Consider the following 22,946-nt stretch of genomic DNA (forward strand, 5'->3'; position numbering starts at 1 on the left):
ATATACAGCACAAATATTTTGTTTGGCTGCGTCTGTAAAAATAGTTGGTCCTTCAAGAGGAACCTTAGAAACCTTCTCCTCAAAAATCCATTGCCAATTATGCAGTAGTCTGGTTATCTTTAATGGAGATCCATGTGCAAAATTTGGAGCCATGGCCAATAAAATTTGCCACTCTGGGATGGTTTCACAGCATACATTAATTTGTGCATTTGTATAGAAGGTGTATATCTTGTCAGGTCTTGTCCCAGATAATTGTACTGCTCGCTTAATGGCCTTTAAGAGAATCCTAGCCACCAGCACTGGGTAAGGCGTAAGGCTTTGTTCTGGTTGTGCTGGGAGGTTCACCCACTCTATCACACTGTCTCCTTGATGAAGGACTGCTGTGGGTGCTTCTTTTGTAGCAAAAACTGATATTTCCAAGGGTTTTTGAGTTACTCTCTCAACTACATTAGATAAAGCCAGTTCAACTTCTCTCAAGGTCTCTTGAGCTTCTTTTGTAAGCCGGCGTGGTGAATTTAAAGCAGTGTCTCCCTTAAAATGTCATATAGGGGTTGCAATTGATTGGTAGTTAAACCTAATACTGGACGCATCCATTGGATATCTCCTATTAATTTTTGGAAATCATTTAAGGTGTTCAACCTCTCTGTTCTTAAAGACAGTTTTTGTAGTGTAAGTGCCTTAGGATATATTTCATATCCTAAATATTGAAAAGGAGCATGCCTTTGAATTTTTTCTGTAGCGATATGAAGTTTGTAGTATCTTAGTGTTTCTATGGTTTTTTGTAAACATGCTTCTAGCATTTGTTCCTCAGGTGCACATCCCAATATATCATCCATATAATGTAATAGCATAACTTTTGGAAATGCTTTTCTTATTGGAGCAAGAGCAGCAGCAACATACATTTGACACATAGTGGGGCTGTTCTTCATTCCCTGTGGCAAAACCGTCCATTCATATCTTTTATAAGGCTCAGCTAAATTGACACTGGGCACCGAAAAGGCAAATCTCTTCATATCCTCCTTATCCAGAGGAATGGAATAGAAACAATCCTTGATGTCTATAACCCAAAGAGGCCATTCTCTAGGAAGCTGAGTAGGAGCTGGAAGTCCAGGCTGAAGAGTTCCCATAGTTTCCATCTGTTCGTTCACTTTTCTTAAATCAGTGAGCATCCTCCATTTTCCCGATTTCTTTTTTACAACGAACACTGGTGAATTCCAAGAACTTAGAAAAGGTTGTAAATGCCCTTGTTCAAGCTGCTCCTGTACTATATCTAATAAGGCCTGAATTTTATCGCTACTTAAGGGCCACTGTTCTATCCACACTGGTGTATCAGTTTTCTATTGGATAGGAATAGGTGAAAGTGTTGGCAGGCCTTCAACAGCAGCCCTGCTTAAAAAACCGAAGTACTCATTTTTAACCCCAATTGTTGTAAAACGTCTCTTCCCCACAGATTGATGGGGATTTTTTCAACTATAAAAGGAGTAAAAACTCCTGTTTTGCCTTCAAAAGTCCATCTCATAGGGGCAGCACTAACTTCAGCTGCTATTGATCCTCCTACTCCAGACATATAGGTATCTGCTTTAATCTCTGGCCAGTGACTGGGCCAACTGGCACCTCTAATAACTGTACGATCCGCACCTGTGTCTACCAATCCTTCCAATGGTAGGCCATTTATATAGATAGTGAGCATAGGTCGGTCAGCCGTTACTGCTGCTGTCCAGTATATTCCTGGATTTTGTGGTCTGGAGTCAGAACCTGGATGACTATCACAAGGCTGCTTATTAGGATTCTGTATGAGTAAACCTGATGCTACTACGTCTCCTGGGTGATAAGTCACACATTGTCTACCTGTATTAGTGACTGGGATATTATCTACACATTCCCCAGTTTCCCACATCAGTGTATGGATGGACACTGTTTTGTACATACAAGGAGGTGAAATGTTCAAGCCTACTGTGCCTGGAGGTAGGGGATCCATAGGCTGGAGAGGAACAGATTTCACCTCTCCAGGGGGTATCTCAGTTGTCCCAGCTGCATACAGCTCTATTCTCCCCAATTGTAATTCCCTTCTGCCATCAGGTTGCTTCCTGGCTGGTTGACTGTGTAATCCCCTTCTCCCATCATATGGCTTTCTGGCTGATTGGTCATGTCTGGGTACTGGACTTCTAGGCACTCTCTGGGTGCACCATTGGCTGCCATCATGCCCCAAGTGTTTTTTGCCTTGGGCCCTGGGGCTGGGCCCCTCATCCCGTTTCCCTGAATCTGTCTGCATTCTGAGGCCCAATGGAAGCCTCTGTTGCATTTTGGACATGGGGTTTGGGGTCTTGTTCTCCCACCTTGTTTTCCCATTCTATCTCTATACCAACATTGAGCTTTCAGATGTCCTACTTTTCCACACTGAAAGCATCTGCGAGTCTCTCTGGAAGTCCCTTGCCAAGAGGGACTCTGTCTTCTCATGTTTGGATTTTGGGATGTCTGCATCATAGCCTGGCTATAAAAGACACCTGTGCCCACTGTGGCACAGCGTCTTATGAGCTCCTCTAAAGGAGCATCTTTGCGCAGTCCTAGTATAATTCTTCTGCAAACCTCATTAGCATTTTCCTTAGCAAGTTGCCTTATCAAGATGTCTATTATTGCATTTTCTCTATTTGTTCTTATGATAGCTGTCTGCAAGCATCCCACAAAGTCAGCAAAGGGTTCATTTGGCCCTTGTGTTATTTTTGTGAAGGCCCCCCCTTTGTCGTCTTTATTGTGAAGAGAAGCCCACGCTTTATCAGCAATTTGCTGATATGCTGCTACAGAATAACCAATTTGTGCTGCGACATCTGCATAAGGACCTGTACCTGTTAGTAGGTCACAGGTGATTGCAGTATGAACTCCACTTTGACTATTTTGTTGGGCTTGTATCCTACAGAGCTCACTATATTCAGAAAGCCACAAGTAGTTCTGTCCAGATTCTAGGCCTATTTTTGCTATAGATTTCCAGTCATTAGGGGTCAAGATTTCAAAAGACAAATTTTGTAATAGCATTTTAACATAAGCTGATGTAGCCCCATAAAGAGTGCAAGCCTTTTTCAGGTCTTTGAGGATTTCTATATCAAAAGGTGAGTATCTTCTACTTTCTTGACCTGAAGAATTAAACTGTTGAATTACAGGAAAAATGTGGTGTTGAAATTCTGATACATTTTTCCCTTCTTCTCTGGCCTTAATTAGTCCCTTTTGCAATCTACTCATAGGAGCAGCTGGATGCTGGGGGGGAGGTGCTGGATGCTGGGGGGGAGGTGCTGGATACTGGGGGGGAGGTGCTGGATGCTGGGGGGGGAGGTGCTAGATGCTGGGGGGGAGGTGCTGGTGCTGTCACTGCCCCCCCCCCCCCCACTACCCCTCCTCCCTCCATCCCGGAGGGTGGAGTTGATGAAGGAGAGTCAATTACCTGTTGGTAATTTAGAGAGCATTTATTTACCAGCTAGGACAGACTCTCAGTAGAGTACTGTCCCAAACAGAAGTAGAGACAGGCTTATAGGGATCCTTATTCAGCCTTGCGGTTACAGTGACTTGACTTTATGCTTAGAAGGGGAAAAATAGGGGGCTTACAGGATGTCTGACATTGTTAAGTAAACATTCTGTCTGAACATAGTTAAGCAAGCATTTTGAAAAAACACTTTCCTTAATTTAGTTTAAGCAACATTTTCCTATAAGCCTGAGGCCCCTTGACCCAGGGATGAGGGGGCCAGTCTTTTGTCCATTTTATTGGGAAGTGTTAAAGTATAATTTGAGCTTTTTCTTAAAATCATAGCCTACTCTATTCCTCTGAATTCTATTCCATCAGAACTTGCCCAAAGCAAGGAGAAAGAGAAAAGCAAAGTTGCTAGGTCTGTATGCTTCTTTTAATTTTTAAGTTTCTCTTTGTAATTTCTGATGACATGAATCTATAATACTCTATGCTAATGAACAATGTGTCCAGAAGATGTATAATACATGCCTTTTAATTAGTTCTGTTTTTATAATTAATTAACATTTTGCCTATGTGGTTTTATTACAAAGAATCAGTAGTGTAACACTTTATGCATCAAGTCCCTATAGGACAAAAGCACTGAATAGAAGCATTGTGTAACATCTGCACTGATAAAAGCAACCTCAATATTCCTGTTAAAAGTCTGGTGGGAGCAGCTTGAAGCAGTATAGAAAGAAGAAAGAGAAATAAAAGACAAAAATGAAAGAATGGAAGGCCCTAAAGAGTGGGTGAATAAAAGAGAAGGAAAAGAAAGTAGGATGAACACTGAGAAACAGAGACAGAGACAGAAAGACAGAGATAGGGAGACAAAGAAAATGTAAATGGCTTTTAATAAAAAATCTTTAGTAAATGAAACAGGCTGATGTGACTATTTGTTTGTGAGCCCTGGAATTCTAAGAAATGCTTCATGGACTTAGTCTTGAAAACACTTTTATAATATACAATGTTGCCCTAGATCCAAAACTTATTTGTTAAACCTGACCTGGAAAGTATCAATTCAATTAAATAAATCAGTATTAAATGTCTACTATATGCCAAGCACAATATTAAAGTGCTTAAAATGCAAAAAGAGTCTAAAGACAGTCACCTGCCCTAAAGGAACTTACAATCTAATGGGGAAGACAATATGAAAATATATGTAAACCAAGCTATATGCAAGATAAATTAAATAATTAACAGAGGGAAAGTACTGGAATTAAGAAAGATGGGTGAAGGCTTCCTGTAGGTGAAATTATGGTTGACACTTAAAGGAAACCAAGGAGATCACTTGTTGGAGTAGAAAAAGGAGAGCATTCTAGGCATGGGAAAAATATCCAGAGTCTTAGAGATGGAGCATTTTGTGGGTGGAACAGCCAGGAAGTCAATGTCACTGAATCAAGGAAATAAGTAAAAAGATAGAAACGGTAGGAGGGGGCAAGTTTATGAAGGGCTTTAAATGACACATTTTGTATTGAAATGCTGTATTATGGTGGGAATGGGGGGAGAATAATATTTATTTTTATCCATATGCATTTATAGTATATATGTACAAATATATGCAAATATAAGGATATATGTGCATTCTTCTTTCATTGAAGTAATATTTTGGTTAATGATCTTGTGTTCTCAAAGACAAATGCTAGGAGAGTACAAATGCTACAGATATAAATACATAAGAATTTATGTTTATTGTTCAAGAACAGAGAGAAAGAAATGAAGGGATGAATGTTTGTGGCCACAGCAACCCATAATGATTGTTAAGACCTAGAGGAATTATGATCTGATTTAGAAAGAGCTGCTATTCATCAATGAACACAAGAGTCTTAGAAACTTTAAAAGCATTTGACTTAACTATCCCCTCAAGAAAAACCTAAGTGTATGAAGAATGTTTATGTCCAAATTATAGTGTTCCTCCTTCTTTAATGAATGCTACATATGTGACTGAAACTGGCATCAGAATTAACCAGGCGGTGGATAGTGGGCTAGATTGAGTTTGGAAAATTGTCCAGTGCCTTTAATGAGTCCAAGTCTCTCCATCTTTTTAACTACTAATATTCTTCTAATAACATGTAACATTATTAGTTCCAAAGAATTAAAGTAAGCATATATGTATTAGTGAGGTACACACCCATCTAGTGTCCAAAATGTACAAGCCCAAGTAAGAGGAACAACATGACATCACAGATTGAAGAACCAGAAAGATCTACCTTTAAATCCTGCTCTGACTTATATGAGCTATGTGAGCATGACCATGGGCAAAAGAACAAGTCAGCTCATTTCTCAGTGCCTTCCGTGGAGCTCTGTAATCCAGTAAGTTACAGATAAGTTGATTTTATGGATCATTTATACCATTCTGGTAAAATCGTAGATCCAGATTTTTGAAAGTATAAATAGAAATAGACACATAAATGTATATAATACCTAGCAGTCTACACATATGCATATGCATAAATGTATGTGGGACTGATATGTATGTGCATATGTATGTATTCATACACATATGTGTCTGAGAGAGGGAAAAACTGGTGATTAAATTCTTTCTACCAATGATGATTGGTATCTGCTGTACCAAGTATATTAGAAAATCACCTGAGGCAATAAGAAATTAAACCATTGCCCACGTCATATAGTCAGTGTGTTTCAGAAAAGGGACTTAAACCTAGGCTTTTTTGGTTTTGAGGTTGGCTCTCAGTCTACTGTGCAATGTTTCCTCTCATGATTGGCTTCACATAAAGTATATTTTCAAGTAAAAAACAAGACCCTAATATGAAGAATAAAGTAAATAGACTATATATTCCTGGGACTTGATGACCATTGATTATAATTCCTCTGATTCCCAAAATGAATCAGAAAAATAAAATATGGAAAAAATTATAATTCAGAATGACATAATTTAGCCAAGAGGCCCAAGGACAAAAAATAATCATCATAAAACAAAGGGATTAGTCTTCATACTTAGTATCCAGTTGGCTAACAATATCATAGCAGAGTGTAATGTAGGCTAAGCAATATAGATACTGTGGTAATTCAAAAAAGATAACAAAAGACATAAAAATCTTTGCTGTGATGACCGCGTATTTAAAATCAGCCGGAGTCAGGAATTCAGGTTAAGGGAAATATCTTCAATCTTTATTCTTTTTGAGGTAAAGGGGGATTGCGATAGCAATATGGGCAGCTGCAACAGGAAGCCAACCAGCAGAGGTGAAGGGGGATTGCAGGTGAAAGGGGTATCCGAGGTGAAGGGGGTTGGTCACGATAGCAATGCGAGCAGCTGTACGAAGAAACTAGCCAGCAGTCTCTCTTTCCGCTTCCCTTTCCACTCCCCTGCCTCCACCCACCAAAATCATCATTTCCTATACAATACATCAGCACTTGCACAAAGAGTGGGCGGGGCCATTCTTTCTCCAAGTATATATATATTAATAGAGTATGGTCCAATTACTATTTAGCCTCATGTGCTTGAGACCTCAGTGCATCAACTTGAGCCTCAGCCCATTACATCTTGCTGTTGGTGTTTTTCTTCTTTAATGTAATATAAGATGAAGGTTCTCTTTGGGGGAGAAGGTTTCTCAAGGAGATTTTCTGGAGACAGTCTTAGTTGCAGTTGAAAATAATAATCACCCAAATGCAGCCAGCTGGTAAAAATACAAACGTTTATTTTCTCCTTCCAAAATAGCCTGGTTAGTTGAGGCCTATCTCCCTGCTTGGTTCCAAGAGCTCTTGCAGATTGTCCTTTGCTTCTGCCTCTGCTTTCTTCAGCCTCCAATTCAGCTCCACTCTTCATGTAATTCCGCTTAAATCTGTCCGAGAGCCTCTGTCTGTTTCTTTTATATAAGAGAGAGGAATTGTGGGATATGAGAGAGAGGGATTATGGGTTTTCTCCCATAGTGCTCTCTGGTCCTAAGAGCTTCAAGGGAGGTGTGAATTCACAAAGTTACACAGTTAACTTGTGAACTCCAATGAGTAAAGGTGTGACTACAAGTTATTGTATCAATTAGTTCTACTTAGTACCTTGTTCAGGTTCTGGCCCAAAACATCTTCTTGTAAGATCAGATCAATAATCTATCAACTCTAATGAGTTAGCAGTTTGTAAAGATTCCAACATCTCCCCCTTTCTTTTGTTTTAGAACATAGGGTGGTCATGACTTCCCTGACTTCTCAAGGGGGTGAGAACCCCCCAAAAAAGGTGATCATGCCTTTCCTGACACCTCAGGGAGGGAGATGAAAACACCAAAGGAAATAGGAAATCAAATCAGATTAGCGAGTTTCTGAAGGGGCTCACTTGAAACAGGTACACATAAATCCATCAATATGGGCCAGAACTTTGAAACAGATATACATGCTATGCATAAATCCATCAAAATGGGAGGCATTACACATTATTTATATAAGCATATAGCAATATAACACAGGCTAGTAGTAATGTAACAAATAACATGAATCAACATGAAAATTTAAGTACTGCAATAGTCTCATCAACAATTTTTCATCTCAAGAAGTCCAATGATTCTTGCAATTATATAAAACACATAAATACATAGCAATATAACACAGGCTAGTAGTAATGTAACAAATAATATGAATCAACCTGAGAATTTATACATGTCCATAAGTCCTAGAAATAGTCCAAAAGGATTCCATTGTCTATTAGTTCATGTGCCAGGAATCCAATAATTCCTGTAAGCTCTGAAGTACTGCAAAAGTCTCATCAACAATTTTTCATTTCAAGGAATCCAATGATTCTTGCTGGTTTTTCAAGAACTAAAACAGTCTTATCTTGTGTTAGGAAATCCAATGATTCCTGAACATTTTTCAAGTTCTTTTAACAGTCTCATTGTCAGCCATGCTCTTTCAGTGTCAGATGTTTCTTAAATCTCCTTTGTTTTGAAGTTTTTCTCTTTTTCTATTTCATCTCAGGAAATCCAATGATTGTTGTTGGTTTTTCAGGAACTGAAAGCTGAAGATTTCAAAGTTCTTTTGACAGTCTCATTGTCAGCCATCTGATTCCTTCTCCACCTGTGGAAATATAAGTAGACCCTCTTCCCCAAGCAGTTAACCTATCTAATTCCCTTCTATTTACCACTTTTGGGATTTCTCCTCATCATCCGGTAATTACATTGGAGCTGTTTGCACTGGATACTGCCCAGTTGGGTTAAAAAAATCTATATTCTCCCCAACTGTAATCCTGAATGCTTTTCTGTTGGTTGATGACATCAGAGTCCTGAATTTCTCTTTGGGTGTAACCTCAGCTGCTATCATGCCCCACCTGTCCTTTGATTGATACCTTGGAGCTGAGCCCTGCCTCTCACTTCTCTGGGTCAATCTACATTCAGAGGCCCAGTGAAAGCTTCGGTTACATTTTGGACATGGGGTTTGGGGTTTTTTCTCACTCTGTCTTCTCACTCTATCTCCATATCTACAATGAGCTCTTAGATGTCCAACTTTTCCACACTGAAAACATCGATGAGTTTCTCTAGAATTCCTTTGCCAAGAGGGACCCTGTCTTTCCATATTCATCATAGTCTGTGCACAATAAGCATTTGTGCCCATTGTGGCACAGCATCTTACGATCTCCTCTAAAAGAGCATCTTTGTCTAGCCCCCATATAATTCTTTTGCAAACCTCATTGGCATTTTCCTTAGCCAAATGTCTAGTCATTATTTCTGTGGCAGCATTATCTCCAATGGTTCTTATTATAGCTGTTTGCAAACGTCCCACAAAATCAGCAAAAGGTTCATTGGGATCTTGCTCTATTTTTGTAAAAGATTTACTTCCATCTTGCTGTCCAGGGAGAGAATTCCAAGCTTTTATTGCAGCCTTAGAAATTTGCTCATACACTGTTATGGGATAATAAATCTGTTCTGAACTTTCTGCATACTGACCTTCACCAGCTAGTTGGTCAAAAGCAACTTGTATAATAGCTCCTGTTTGCCTATTGCATTGAGCTTGAATCCTACATAATTCATGAACCTCTGAAAGCCACAATAAATTTTGTCCTGGTTCTAGACATGTCTTTAGCTATGGATTTCCAGTCATTCGGGGTTAAGATTTCATAAGACAAATTATCTAGTAACATCTTCACATAAGAGGATGTAGCATAAAGAGTGCAACCCTTTTTCAAATCTTTAATTTTTTCCAAATTAAAAGGAGTGTATCTTCTCTCTTTTTGACCTGAAGAGATATGCATTTATAAAATCAGATATATCTTCTCCTTCATTTTTTGCCTTAATTAATGCTTTTTCTAATCTTGTCATATTCTGCTTTACAAGAGAAGCTGACTGTGTTTCTGTCTCTCTTCCTCTCCCTTCTTCCTCTACCCATGAAGGGTTAATTGAAGGGGGAAGGTCAATGAGATGTGGAATGACCTAATTCCTCCTGATGTGAAGTATCATATTCAGAATTGTACTTAACTCCATTGTTATCTGATTCTTGCTCCTTTTCACCTAGTATAGTTGGCACCCCTACCTCCTGCACTTTCTTTTTCTTCATTCTAACACTTAAATATTTCTTATAGCCAATTGTATTAAATTATATGTATAAAGTATATTTTTAGAAATTGAGTTTGGATGAGAATTGTAGAATTCACCTAGCTGTTCTCCCACTAACTTCCACTCATTTAGATCCAAATCTTTTTCTGTAGGGAACCAAGGAGATGTATGCTATACAGTTTTAAAAATATCAACGACATGCTCCCAGGTTATAATTAAACCTTGATTTTTTTATAAGTCTAGCAATGGTCTCTGAACATTTTCCTTGAATGCTCTCTAAACATTTTCTTTGAATAGAAACAGAAGTCTGTTTTCTAAACATCTGTCCCATCTTAGCTGAAATTCTACTCTAACTCTTTTAACAAAATTTCTTTGTTGTACTCACCCTAATTTCTGGGTTGGGGAGTCTTTTCTACTGGATCAGGATCAGAGGCTTTTCCACTGAAATCCACTGAGGGGTCTGTCAGCCCCACGTTCAGAGCCAAAATGTTGGTGTTTTTCTTCTTTAATATAATATAAGATGAAGGTTCTCTCTGGGGGAGAAGGTTTCTGGAGGAGCTTTTCTGGAGGAAGTCTTAGTTGCAGTTGAAAGTAATAATCACCCAAATGCAGCCAGCTGGTAAAAATACAAAAATTTATTTTCTCTTTCCAAAATAGCCTGGTTAGTTGAGGCCTATCTCTCTGCTTGATTCCAAGAGCTCTTGCAGATTGTCCTTTGCTTCTGCCTCTGCTTTCTTCAGCCTCCAATTCAGCTCCACTCTTCATGTAATTCCGCTGGTCCGAGAGCCTCTGTCTGTTTCTTTTATATGAGAGAGAGGAATTGTGGGATATGAGAGAGAGGGATTATGGGTTTTCTCCCATAGTGCTCTCTGGCCCTAAGAGCTTCAAGGAAGGTGTGAATTCACAAAGTTACACAGTTAACTTTGTGAATCTCCCATACTTGTGAACTCCAATGAGTAAAGGTGTGAATACAAGCATTGTATCAATTAGTTCTACTTAGTACCTTATTTCAGGTTCTGGCCCAAAACATCTTCTTGTAAGATCAGATCAATAATCTATCAATTCTAATGAGTTAGCAGTTTGTAAAGATTCTAACATCTTGCCCCCATAAGAATTCAGTTCAAACTTTGATCAATAGTCAGACTTTTTATAAACATAATACTCAGGAGCAAGGAAAGTTGTTTTCACTCTATTTCTTAGTGAACCAGCTGTCTTTGTTTCAGTTAATTATGTTTTCCTTTCTATGTACATATGAGAGTCATAAAGTTAATTCTTCCATTTTAGTTTTCCTCTTTATATAAATGAGAAAATTGAGACTTTAGGGACCACTACACAGATGGTATAAAGGTGAAAAATGAATTAGAAACCTAATTTATATACTTACTAGTTGTGTGACCCTGGGCAAGTCACTTAAATTCTGTACTTCAATTATCTTATCCTTAAAATTGGGCTAATAATATTTCCTGATATACTACATAAACCTCAAAGTGCTGTATAAATGTTAGCTATTGCTATTTTTTTTTTTAATTTAAAGATTCTCACTTTTTAAAGAAAGAATATCAATTACTTCTAGGGATAATTTTTTTTTTTAATGAAAGAAAATGGAACTGAATCATCTGTAACATAAGAGGAATAGGTTAACTGATTTCTGAGATTCCTTCTAGCTCCAAAGTTCTGAATCTATTTCCAACCAAGTGTTTTAATTATTAATTTAATGCGCTGAAGAACTATATCTGCTATATATCTGGTTTATGTCTGATTTAAACCTGAAACCTTACATAGACAAATTTATCATTAGAATGGGAGTTCTTGAGCGTGGATCACAACATAGCATTTTCACTCTTTTTGTTATTGTTCATTGGTATTTTATTTTCTTTCTCATATTTTTCCCTTTTTGATCTGATTTTTCTTGTGCAGCATGATAACTGTAGAAATATGTATAGAAGAATTGCACATGTTTAACATATATTGAATTATTTGCCATCTAGGGGAGGAGATAGGGAGAAGAAGGGAAAAATTTAGAATATAATATTTTGCAAGGGTCAATGTCAAAAAATTATCCAGTCATATGTTTTGTTTGTTTTTCTTTCTTTCTTTCTTTTTTTTTTAAATTTTGCTGAGGCAATTGGGGTTAAGTGACTTGCCCAGGGTCACACAGCTAGGACATGTTAAGTGTCTGAGGTCAGATTTGAACTCAGGTCCTCCTGACTCCAGGGCTAGTGCTCGCCACCTCGCTGCCCCCAGTCATATGTTTTGAAAATAAAAAAGCTTTAATAAGATAAAAAATAATTCTTAAAAAATACAAAAAAAAATGAGTTCTTTGAGGGCAAACAAAATTTTCTATTTGCATTCCTAGCACTTTAGCACAGTGCTTTGTACAAAGTAAGTCCTTAATAAATACTTTGTTTATTCTTTAAAGCAGGGGTCTTCAAACTACAGCCCACAGGCCAGATGTGGCCCACTGAGGACGTTTATGCAGCCCGCCGGGTTATGGCAAAATCAGACCGAAAGTGATATTCGACCTAAACTCGCATTAGCAACGCACACTTCCCGCACTGGGCTGAGGTGTCAGAGACAGAGTGTAAGGTGATACTGAGATGAGGTGAGTTCCCTGGCCGGGGTATGTGGGGAAAGGAGAGAGATGCAGAAGATGGAGAACTGACAGCCCTCCTCCTTGTATAGTAACGGCAGCCACCACAACAGACAGGCATGGGGGATGTACAATGCATGCTGCTCATGTCATGGCCGCTGCAGAGGGAATTCACTGTAGCAGTAAAGGTTGGAAGTGGGAGTGCAAAGAGAGAGAAAGAGAGAGAGACAGAGAGAGGAAACGGAGGCATCACAGTGCAGAGACAACTTGGAGGAAGTTGGGCATTGCAGTCTGTATGTCTCTGTGTGGGCAAAGTTATTGCTGGTATATTGTTTTTGTAGCACTGTATATATATATATATATATATATATATATATATATATATATATATATATATATATTGGTATTTTACTAATAGCAATTTGGAATCCCTAGGAAATAATGATGTCAAGAAAAAGAAAAATTGACTCGGAGTGTAGGATATTCAAAGAACAGTGGACTTATGATTACTTTTTCATGCAGTACAAGGAAAGAGCTGTATGTCTGATATGCCAGAATATAGTGTCTGTGTTCAAAGAATATAATTTGCGTTGACACTATGAAACTCAACATAAAGATAAATATAATTGTTTGGTTGGAGAAGTGAGAAAAGATAAAATATTAAAACTGAAAAATACATTGACAATTCCACAAAATACTTTTGTGAAGCAGAAGCAGCTAAATATTTCATCACTGCGAGCAAGTTTTCAAGTTGCCAAGCTAATAGCATGCACTGGCAGACTATTCATGGAGGGAGAATTTGTTAAAGAATGCTTTCTTTCTGTTACCAAAGAGATGTGTCCAGAGAAGGCCGATTTATTTAGTACAGTGAGTCTTTCAGGACATTACATGGAGGATTGAAGAAATGGGAGACAATCTGCATCAGCATTTGCAAAACTCCATAAAAAAAAATTCATATTTTTCCTTAGCACTCCATGAAAGCAATGATGTTTGTGATTCTGCACAACTTCTAATTTTTATTCATGAGATGAATGATTATTTTGAAGTCATAGAAGAACTTGCTGCACTGAAAAGCATCAAAGGAACAACTACAGGAGAGGATAGCTATGAAAAGATTTGCCAAACTATGAATAGTTTGGAGCTGGACTAGGTTAAACTAGCCAGCATGACAACTGATGGTGCTCCTAGCATGGTGGGGTCTAAGAAAGGAGTAATTGCTCACAATAACCAAGAGATGGATAAACATAACTATTCTCATCCAATAGCCATACACTGCCTCATCCACCAACAAGCGCTGTGTAGTAAATCACTGAAGTGGCTCTCTGTTATGAAAATTGTGGTATCTTGTGTTAACTTCATTAGAGCTAATGCACTAAATCACAGACAACTTCAGGAATTTCTGTCTGAGCTAAATGTTGAGTATGAAGATGTTCTATATCACACAGAAGTCCATTGGCTGAGTCGAGGGAGAGTTTTGAAATGTTTCTGTGACTTACTTCCACAGATTACAACTTTTCTGCTTTCAAAAAACAAAGAAGTACCAGAGCTCAATGATGCAGAATGGAAATGGCACCTTACCTTTCTGACAGATATAACAGAGCTACTCAAGAATTTCAATATGCAACTTCAAGGAAAGGGGAAGCTCATCTGTGATATGCAATCATATGTCAAAACATTTGAAGTAAAATTAGGCCTCCTCATCAAAGAAGTGAAGGAGGAAAACTTCTGCCGTCTCCCCACAACTCAAAATCTGTTAGTGGAAAAACCACTGATTGCATTCCCAAACAAAACATGTATGGATTCACTGGAAAAATTGCAAAAGGAGTTCCAATTTAGATTTAAAGAGCTTCATCTCATGAACAGGACATACAGCTTTTCCATAACCCATTTTCTATTGAAAATGTAGATACAATTTACCAAATGGAACTGGCTGAACTGCAGAATTGTGACTCTCTGAAAGATGCCCTCAAGTCAAGCAGTGTTCATAATTTTTATGCATCTCTCCCCTCTGAGACATATCCTCATCTCAGGAATCATGCACTCAAAATGGCAACCATCTTTGGCAGCACTTATGTCTGTGAACAGACTCTTTCTAGAATGAAACATTTGAAATCTCCAACCAGATTAAGACTAATGGATGCACACTTGTTGCGACTAGCAGTGACAAATATGGAATGAGACACTGACCATCTTATTAGCCAAAAGCAGGCTCATAGTTCCCATTGAAATACTGGGAAGTTTGTTGATTTAACTTTATTTCGTTTTAAATATTGTATTTTTTCCCATTTTGTTTCTTCACTTCAAAATAAGATATATGCAGCGTGCATAGGAATTTGTTCATAGTTTTTGTTTTTACTATAGTCTAGCCCTCCAACAGTCTGAGGGACAGTGAATTGGCCCCCTATTTAAAAAATTTGAGAACCCCTGCTTTAAAGGATTGAAGAAGGGCAGGAGATAGAAATAGATATAAATAGAAATAAATATTTCAGTGTTTGATTTGATCATATCACTGTCAGAAGCAGATTGAACAACTTAGGCCACACAAGAGAAGTTCTTTTTCTTTTTTTAAATATAAGTACAATAGTTCTCTCTAGGGGAGAGGGTGCAGGTTTCTCAAGGAAGGTTTCTCAGGGGAGGTTTTCTTGGAGGCAGCCTTAGTATCAGTTCAGATCAATAATTACCCCAAATGCAGCCAGGTGATAAAAGTTCAGATCTTTTATTATCTCCAATATAGCCCGGTTAGCTTAGAGGCCTATCTCTTTGCTTGGTTCCAAGAGCTCCCTCCTAATGTCTCCAAATCCAAAGATTGTCCTTCAGTCTCTGCCTCTGCTTTCTTCAGCCTCCAGCCAGCTCCACTCTTCATGTGAAATCTCGACTCGTAGCTTCTTCCTCTCAAAACTCTTCTTCCGCTACCAGCCAGCCAAGTGGAAAATATTCTCTCTTGCTTCAGAGAGAGGGCTTCTGGCGTAATTCTGCTGAAATCTACACACATGATGTATATGGGTCAGAAAAAAATTCATGTACAATACATAATAATTTGACAAGATATGAGTAAAACTATGGACCCAAAATATTTAATATGTTCATGGCTTATCTCTCAAATATTAAATATTTAATAAAAAGGGAATAAAGAACCAATTAAAATCAGCTACGTTAAAATTTTTTAAAAGACTGAATTTTTTTTTAGAATGACCGTTTTGCAATATAAGTTCTTTTCAGTAGTAGAGTCCCTTCAACTTTTTTTCTGTAGCACTATTAAATGTTATGATTCTAGGCTTAAATCTGTAGTTTGAGAATCAGCATTTCAAAAATTCCTCACCAATAGCCTCATGAGGGAGGTTTGCATAAGCCAATGATCTTTAGCTCCTGGAATCCTGTGTTCCTGGGGGAGCGTCTCATGACAAGAAGGCCTGAGATGAATGCTCTAAATACAGTACAATAATAAAGAACAATCTTTTGAAAAATTGTGCTAATAAAATTGATTCAAAAGGCAGGCTTTTCCTGACATGGTGGAAGAAAATCAGCTGAGCTAATGTGGTTGCAAAATATATACAGCACTTGTTTTTCACAAAGGTTGAGAAATTGATAAAAAAAATTTTTTTCTATAATCACTTCCTTTCTTATGGAAAAAGCATTAGGCTTGTTACACTTGGCTTCAGAGGACAGAGTAAATTTTGGTGTTTTAAAAAAATTCCTAATAATAAAAGTTGTCCAGAAGTAGGATTGGGAGATAGTGAGATCCATATTACTAAATGTCTACAAGGAAAGATTAAATGACCCTTTTCAGGTGTATTATAAAGGGGATTCCTGCTTAGGTGTGGATTGGATCCTGAAATCCTGTCTAATTCTGTTATTCTGTGATTGATAATAATAGATGATCTTTTAAAACTAGATCTAAAGAGTTATCCATGAAATCAAGCAAACTTTCAATCTATATTTTTATTTTTTTTCCATCTCTCCCCCCTCCTGCAAAGCCACTGCCAGAGGCAGAGGGAGAGAAAGAGAGAGAAAAAAAAAAAAAAAAAGATTTTTTTTCCTTGAAAAGTCCAAACTAGTTCTCAAATTACATTCTGAAGCACTTTGAAAGAATTATGAACTTTGAATGAATTCCAACTCCCAACAAATCAGTCTGATATTTTTCTAAACCTGTAGCTGAATTCTTATCTCTTAACGAGCTTTCTAACTTTTAACACAGAACAAAGGCAGTGCAAAGTGGACATACACAGACATTCACAAAACTCAATTTTCATCTTTTACATACAGATTTAAGTCTGATATACTCAAATAGTCCTGGGATATACATCCTCATCCCATATATCTCCATCCCATTTGTCAGGATCCCAATCCATTTTTGTAAAGGCAATTACAACATGCACTGTCTTTTTCCCTGCAATTCAGACTTTTTTTTTTTCAGCTGGACCTTCTCTTCTTCCTTCTTATCTAGTTCCTGGCAGACTTCCTATATGCTGTCAATATGACCCAGCCTTGTTGGCATATTCCATTAATCTCCTTCCCTTTCTCTATTGAAATGTTAAATAAACACTCAGCCAACTAAGGTGGCTTGCCGCTTTTCACCCGGCTACTCCAGTCCTTATTGGACCCCGTGTTTTGTGCCCAGATCCTTGCTAAGGAAGAAAACGGGCATCTTCCCACCCAGGAACCACTCCAGGAACCTGGAGAACCCAGGAATCTCCCATACTTGTGAACTACAATGAGTACTCAAATATATTAGTGAGCTAGAGGATTTGCTAAGTACCATGCTAAATTAGACAACTGACATTACTTTGTAAGGATTCTAACAGAGGAGTCATTATTTTTCTTAAAAAGAGTTATTTGTGGGAGCAAATATCCTGTTCGTGACGCCAATTTATGTTTTGTGATTTTAGGGAAAGGTTCAGATTCGCTCCTACAAAATGATGCTCTCGGACTCAGTTAAAGTGAAAGTAAAATTTAATTATACAATGCACGGGATAGATCGCTTGCAATAACAACTAATACAGCAAATAACACATAACAGACAAAAGACAAAGAATAATAAGAATTATGATTAGAATAGCAGAAAAAGAGAATACGTTACATCATATCACCGGTCGAGGGAACTTCAACTCTAATTTACTGCTGGGAGGCCCCGGTATTTCAGCCTGTGAGTCTCGATCGGGAAGGTTCTAGGCAGATCGTCATCTCCATAGGTGAGTCTTTAAAGTGGAGAATGCTTTGCCCACTCTTTATAGGAGTCCAAACAAAGAAGGCTTTGGGCCAAATGAAGACCTCATCTAAGACAAGGACGTACCAACTAGAGCTCCAGGTGGTTATAATCAAATGTTGCATTGATAAGGGGGCCAGTCCTTATCAACAGTAACAGTGCCAAGGAGTGGCGAGTTCCTGGAATCATATAATTGGAGCTAAAACACAGGTGGTACATGCCTGTCTTATAGATTAAAAAGGAAAGAGTTGAAATATATGTTCTTATGGGTTAAGGAACGGTCAGGTTTTCATAGGAGAAGGAGTTAAAATATATGCTCTTGGGATGAGAGAGCAGTCAAGTCCTCACAGGGGGAGTCATGTCCTACCTCGATTGGGTTCTCATGGTTTACATGGAGATTAGGTCCACATGGGGAAAGTCACGTTCTTACAATGATTTGAAATGAACTTACTAATAAAATGGAGATTCCCTATTCAATAGGATAAATAAAAAATTAATAAAAGGAAGGCACTAGAATTAAGAGTGATTGGTTTCTTGTCAAAGACAAGGTTTTAGTTGGGTCTCAATGAAAGTTAGTAGGCAAAGATGATAAGGGAGAAGATTCAAGCCACGGGGGACAGCCAGAGAAAATAGCAGGAATGAATGGGACATCTTTATCATAAAAGAACCAGGAGGCCAGTGTCACTAGATCAAAAAATACATGTAGTAAGATGAAAGAAGACTAAAAAGGGAATGGATGAGAAAAAGGCAGGAATGAAGGTTTTAAATGCTAAATAAAGAAGTTTATATTTGATCCCAGAAGTGATAAGGAAACAATAAATGTTATTGATTAGGGAAGGCGAAATGGTTGTATCTCTTTTAGGAAAATAACTTTGATGGATGAATAAAGAATGGATTGAAGTGAAGAGAAATTTGAGGCACCAGCAAGCTATTGCGATAGTCCAAGCATGAGGCAATGGATTCTATAGGAGAATGGTTACAGCATCAGAAGAGAGAAGGGGTCATATAGGAATACATTGCTAAGGTAAAATCAACAAGCCATGGAAACAGATTGGATATAGGGGTGACTTCCAGATAGTGAGAAGAAAACTCCTAACTTGTGAACCTGAGAAATGGGAAGATAATGTTGTCCTCTACAATAATATAGAATGTAGGAGATAGGGGAGGGATTGGGGGAAAATAATAAGGTCAGTTATAGACATGTTGAATTTAAGATTCTTACTGAACATCTAATTCAAGATGTATGAGGTACAATTTGAAATGTGAGATTGGAAGCCACAGAGATTAGTGATTTAAGGAGTTTTTAAAATCACCAAGTGAAGCAGTATAGAGGAATAAGAAACGAGGACCCTGGATAGAAGCTTCAAAGCATTATAGTGTTTTATACATTCTAGTTGTTGTTTTTATAATCTTATAATGTTCAATTTGTTCATCATATTTATTGAAGGCCCACTATATGTGCAAGATACTATTATTGCTTCTCTGAATTATACAACTTTATAAAAATGTTTTTGCCTTTAAGCAGTTTATAATTTACTATTTGTTTATTATGAAAAATATAAAAATTCTAAATTATATGATATAGTCAGTCTGCATGGGTTGCCAGTACAAAAAAAAAAAATTAATTGTCTATTGGCTAACTATCTGGTAATAAACTTCATTGAGACAGATCCTTATATATTACAAACATTTTTCAAAGCCTTTCCAATTAGTCAAAACTGAGAGCTCTTGTGCTTTTCCAGCAAGAGCCCATGAGTATCTCTACACCACCGCAAGGCATTAGATTAGCAAAATATTAAAAAAAAATATTTCAATCACAATTCAGTTCTGGGAGAGGAGATAACTGCTCAGAAAAAGGAAGAATTTCCTAATAATCATAGAATCAGAGGATTTTGAACTAGGCCTTAGAGTTGAATAGTCCAGCTTTGTGAGTAAAGCAAGGATACTTAAATTTCACCCATATAGAAATTTCCTTTATTAATATGGAAATGGAGATGGCATCCAATCTATCATCAATCAAAAGCATGTATTAAAATAGTGTTTGCATATATATATATTATATATAGTATATATGTCTTTGAACATAGAGATAAAAAGCCATCATTTTTCTGTTATATTTTGCTATATCAATAGTTATAAATATTTGTTATATTGAATATGTATGTATATGTATGCATATCTTCCATACTTGCAAATTAACTTGGAGGTTTGCTTCTATTAAAACAGAAAAGTCTTGGATATCTGCTTGAAGTTCAGAGAAGTCATATGATTTGTTGATGTGTTTGTATGATCCATAGCTACTTGTAGTATATATATATATATATATATATATATATATATATATATATATATATATATGTATATATATGTATATATGCATATACATACATACATACATATATATATATATATATATATATATATTTGTGTGTGTATGTGTATTCATATATGTATGTGTGGATATACACATACACATACATCTATTCTAGTGACAGGGGTAGCCTCTAAATGAGTGGTGACAAACTCAATTTCCCCAGGGACTATATATTTACAAATAAATAATATTAACATTATATTGTGGTGCATTTTAATTTATTTTGTTAAATATCTCCCAATTATATTTTAATCTGAGTCTCTGTAGTTCTTTTTAAACATATTTCCATATTTGTCATGTTTAAGAAAAAATTAAGCCAAAAGGGAAAAAAAAACCATGAAAAAGAAAAAAAAACAAAGAAACAAAAAGAAAATACTATGTTGTGATCCATATTCAGTCTCCATAGTTCTTTCACTGAATGAAATTGGCATTTTCTATCCCAAATCTGTTGTAATTGCCTTGAATCACTACATTGTTGAGAAGATCTAAGTCCACCACAGCTGATCCTTACATAATCTGTTAGAATCTTCATGCTTTTGTATTATGACATGGTACAAGCATGAATACAGGCAGATGATGAAGCATAATCTTCAGAGGACAAGACATGAAAAGGTCATAGATATTCTTTAGTTCTTGTCATAAAACACCATCCCCTGGCAATAATCAATGACTTCAGGCAGTTATGTGAGCCAGACATCTGGGTTGGAAGCCACCCTTGTACCATTCTTCACACATGGGATATTCTTCCCTATTGTAGTGGTCTGGCACAAGAAAAGAATAAAATTGTAGCCTTTCTGAAAACTGGCTTCCACAGAAGGTCCAAACCAGTTAGACCATGGCTGTTTGACTCCATTACCTCAGAAAAAAATCACTGAGGAACAGAAACAGAAAGATAAGCAGTATGTAGACAAATTATCATCAGTACTTCAAAAAGAGCAACAGAATCTGACATTTTAAAGTTATAGGGTTTGATGGGGCTTTAGATGTCATCAGGACCAATAGCTAAAACCATGCAGAAATCTCTGTAACATGCCGAACATTATTTTAGATATGTAACATGTGGATTCAGCCTTTCCAGCTTGGAAGAGCTCTCAGACATTGTGTCATCTAGCAGAACATTCAAGAAATGATCATCATCTTTCTATGTGAAGTTGAGTGATTACCACATCTCAGTAAGGGCTTTCTAATATTTATAGACTCAGGAATATAGGAGCAAATGTAGGTGATATAAAAACAAAAGATATTTATGAAAATTTATTTTTTAAAAAATAAATAATAAGCTCACGTAATTCTAGTGATGGGGAGCTCTCTGCCTCTTAAAATAGTGAACCAATCCATTTTGAATAGCTATGTGAAGCAGTAAGAGACAACAGGATTTAGAGGAAATAGAAGCCATACCTGAGTTCAGACAGACATGGATTCAAGTCACACTTTAGATTAGATTTAGATTTCAGGTAAGTCAATCAATCTGTAGATGCTCTACTTCAAAACATCTTAAAGTTGTTCTAACTCACAACCCCCTTTTTGTCTATGACCTTGGAAAAGCACAGCCTCTCTGATATTTAATTTTCTTATCTATAAAATGATAGGGTTAGACTGGTTAAGCTCTTATTTCCCTGTAGCGTTTTTGCATGACTCTAGGGATATAAGGATATATAATATGTGTGTGTGTGTGTGTGTGTGTGTGTGTGTGTGTGTATACAAATCAAACATTGACTGATAACATGATAACAAATAATAGTTTCCTGAGCCATACGTTCAATTACATGACCTCATATAGAATCCTGAACCACAGTTAAAGAAGCTTTGCTCTACTTAATTTTCTCTCTATACAAGTAGTGAAGAAGGTGTTTATTAGCATTAGCAGTGGGATACTCTTCAGCAAGATCTCCCCATACCAGTGAAATCACAATTATAGTCCTTATAAAAATATGAGACACCATGAAGTTAGAATGTAAGACTTGGAGTCAGGAAGACCTAAGTTTATATCAGCCTCTGACACTTACTAGGCAAGCCACTTAATCCAGTTTGTCTTAGTTTTCCTTATCCATAAAATAAGAAGGAGAAGGAAATAACAAAACAATCTAGTATGTTTGCCTAGAAAATCCCAAATGGGGTCATGAAGAGTTGTACACAACTAAAATGACTCAATAAAAACTTATTGATCCCTATGACCTTGGAAAATCACAACCTTTCTGATCTTTAATTTTCTCATCTATAAAATGATAGGGTTAGACTGGTTGAGCTCTTATTTCCTCTAGCTTGAAATCATGTAAGATTATTATTTATTTTTAAAAATAAAAACCCTGAGTCTATAAATATTAGAAAGCTCTTACTTATCACTAAGCAGTACTATCTACATGATTTTCTTTTTCATCTACACCTTCATGTTGCCATGGGGATGACTATGGGTTCTTGAACATTCTGACAGAAAACACAAGGTCTGAGAGTTCTCCCAAGCTAGAAAGGCTGGCTGCACAACATATTGTGAAGCTATTATCCAAGGACTCATCTAGGTAAATTCAGAAAAACTCATATTATGCTATAAGAAACGATGAAAAAGATGATCTCAGAAAAACCTGAAAAGAGCTTCCAAGAGCAGATGCAAAGTGAAATGTATTGTGTACAAAGTAACAGCAATATTATTATATGATTAATTGTGAATGACTTAGCTATTCTCAGCAATATTATGATCGAAGACAGTTCTGAATGACTTATAAAAATATCTGTCCATCCTCAGAGAAAGAATTGATGATGTCTGAATACAAATTGAAGCATACTTTTATTTAAACTTTATT

The sequence above is a fragment of the Antechinus flavipes genome, chromosome 1 (genome assembly GCF_016432865.1).
Source record: "Antechinus flavipes isolate AdamAnt ecotype Samford, QLD, Australia chromosome 1, AdamAnt_v2, whole genome shotgun sequence".
Classification (NCBI taxonomy): Eukaryota; Metazoa; Chordata; class Mammalia; order Dasyuromorphia; family Dasyuridae; genus Antechinus; species Antechinus flavipes.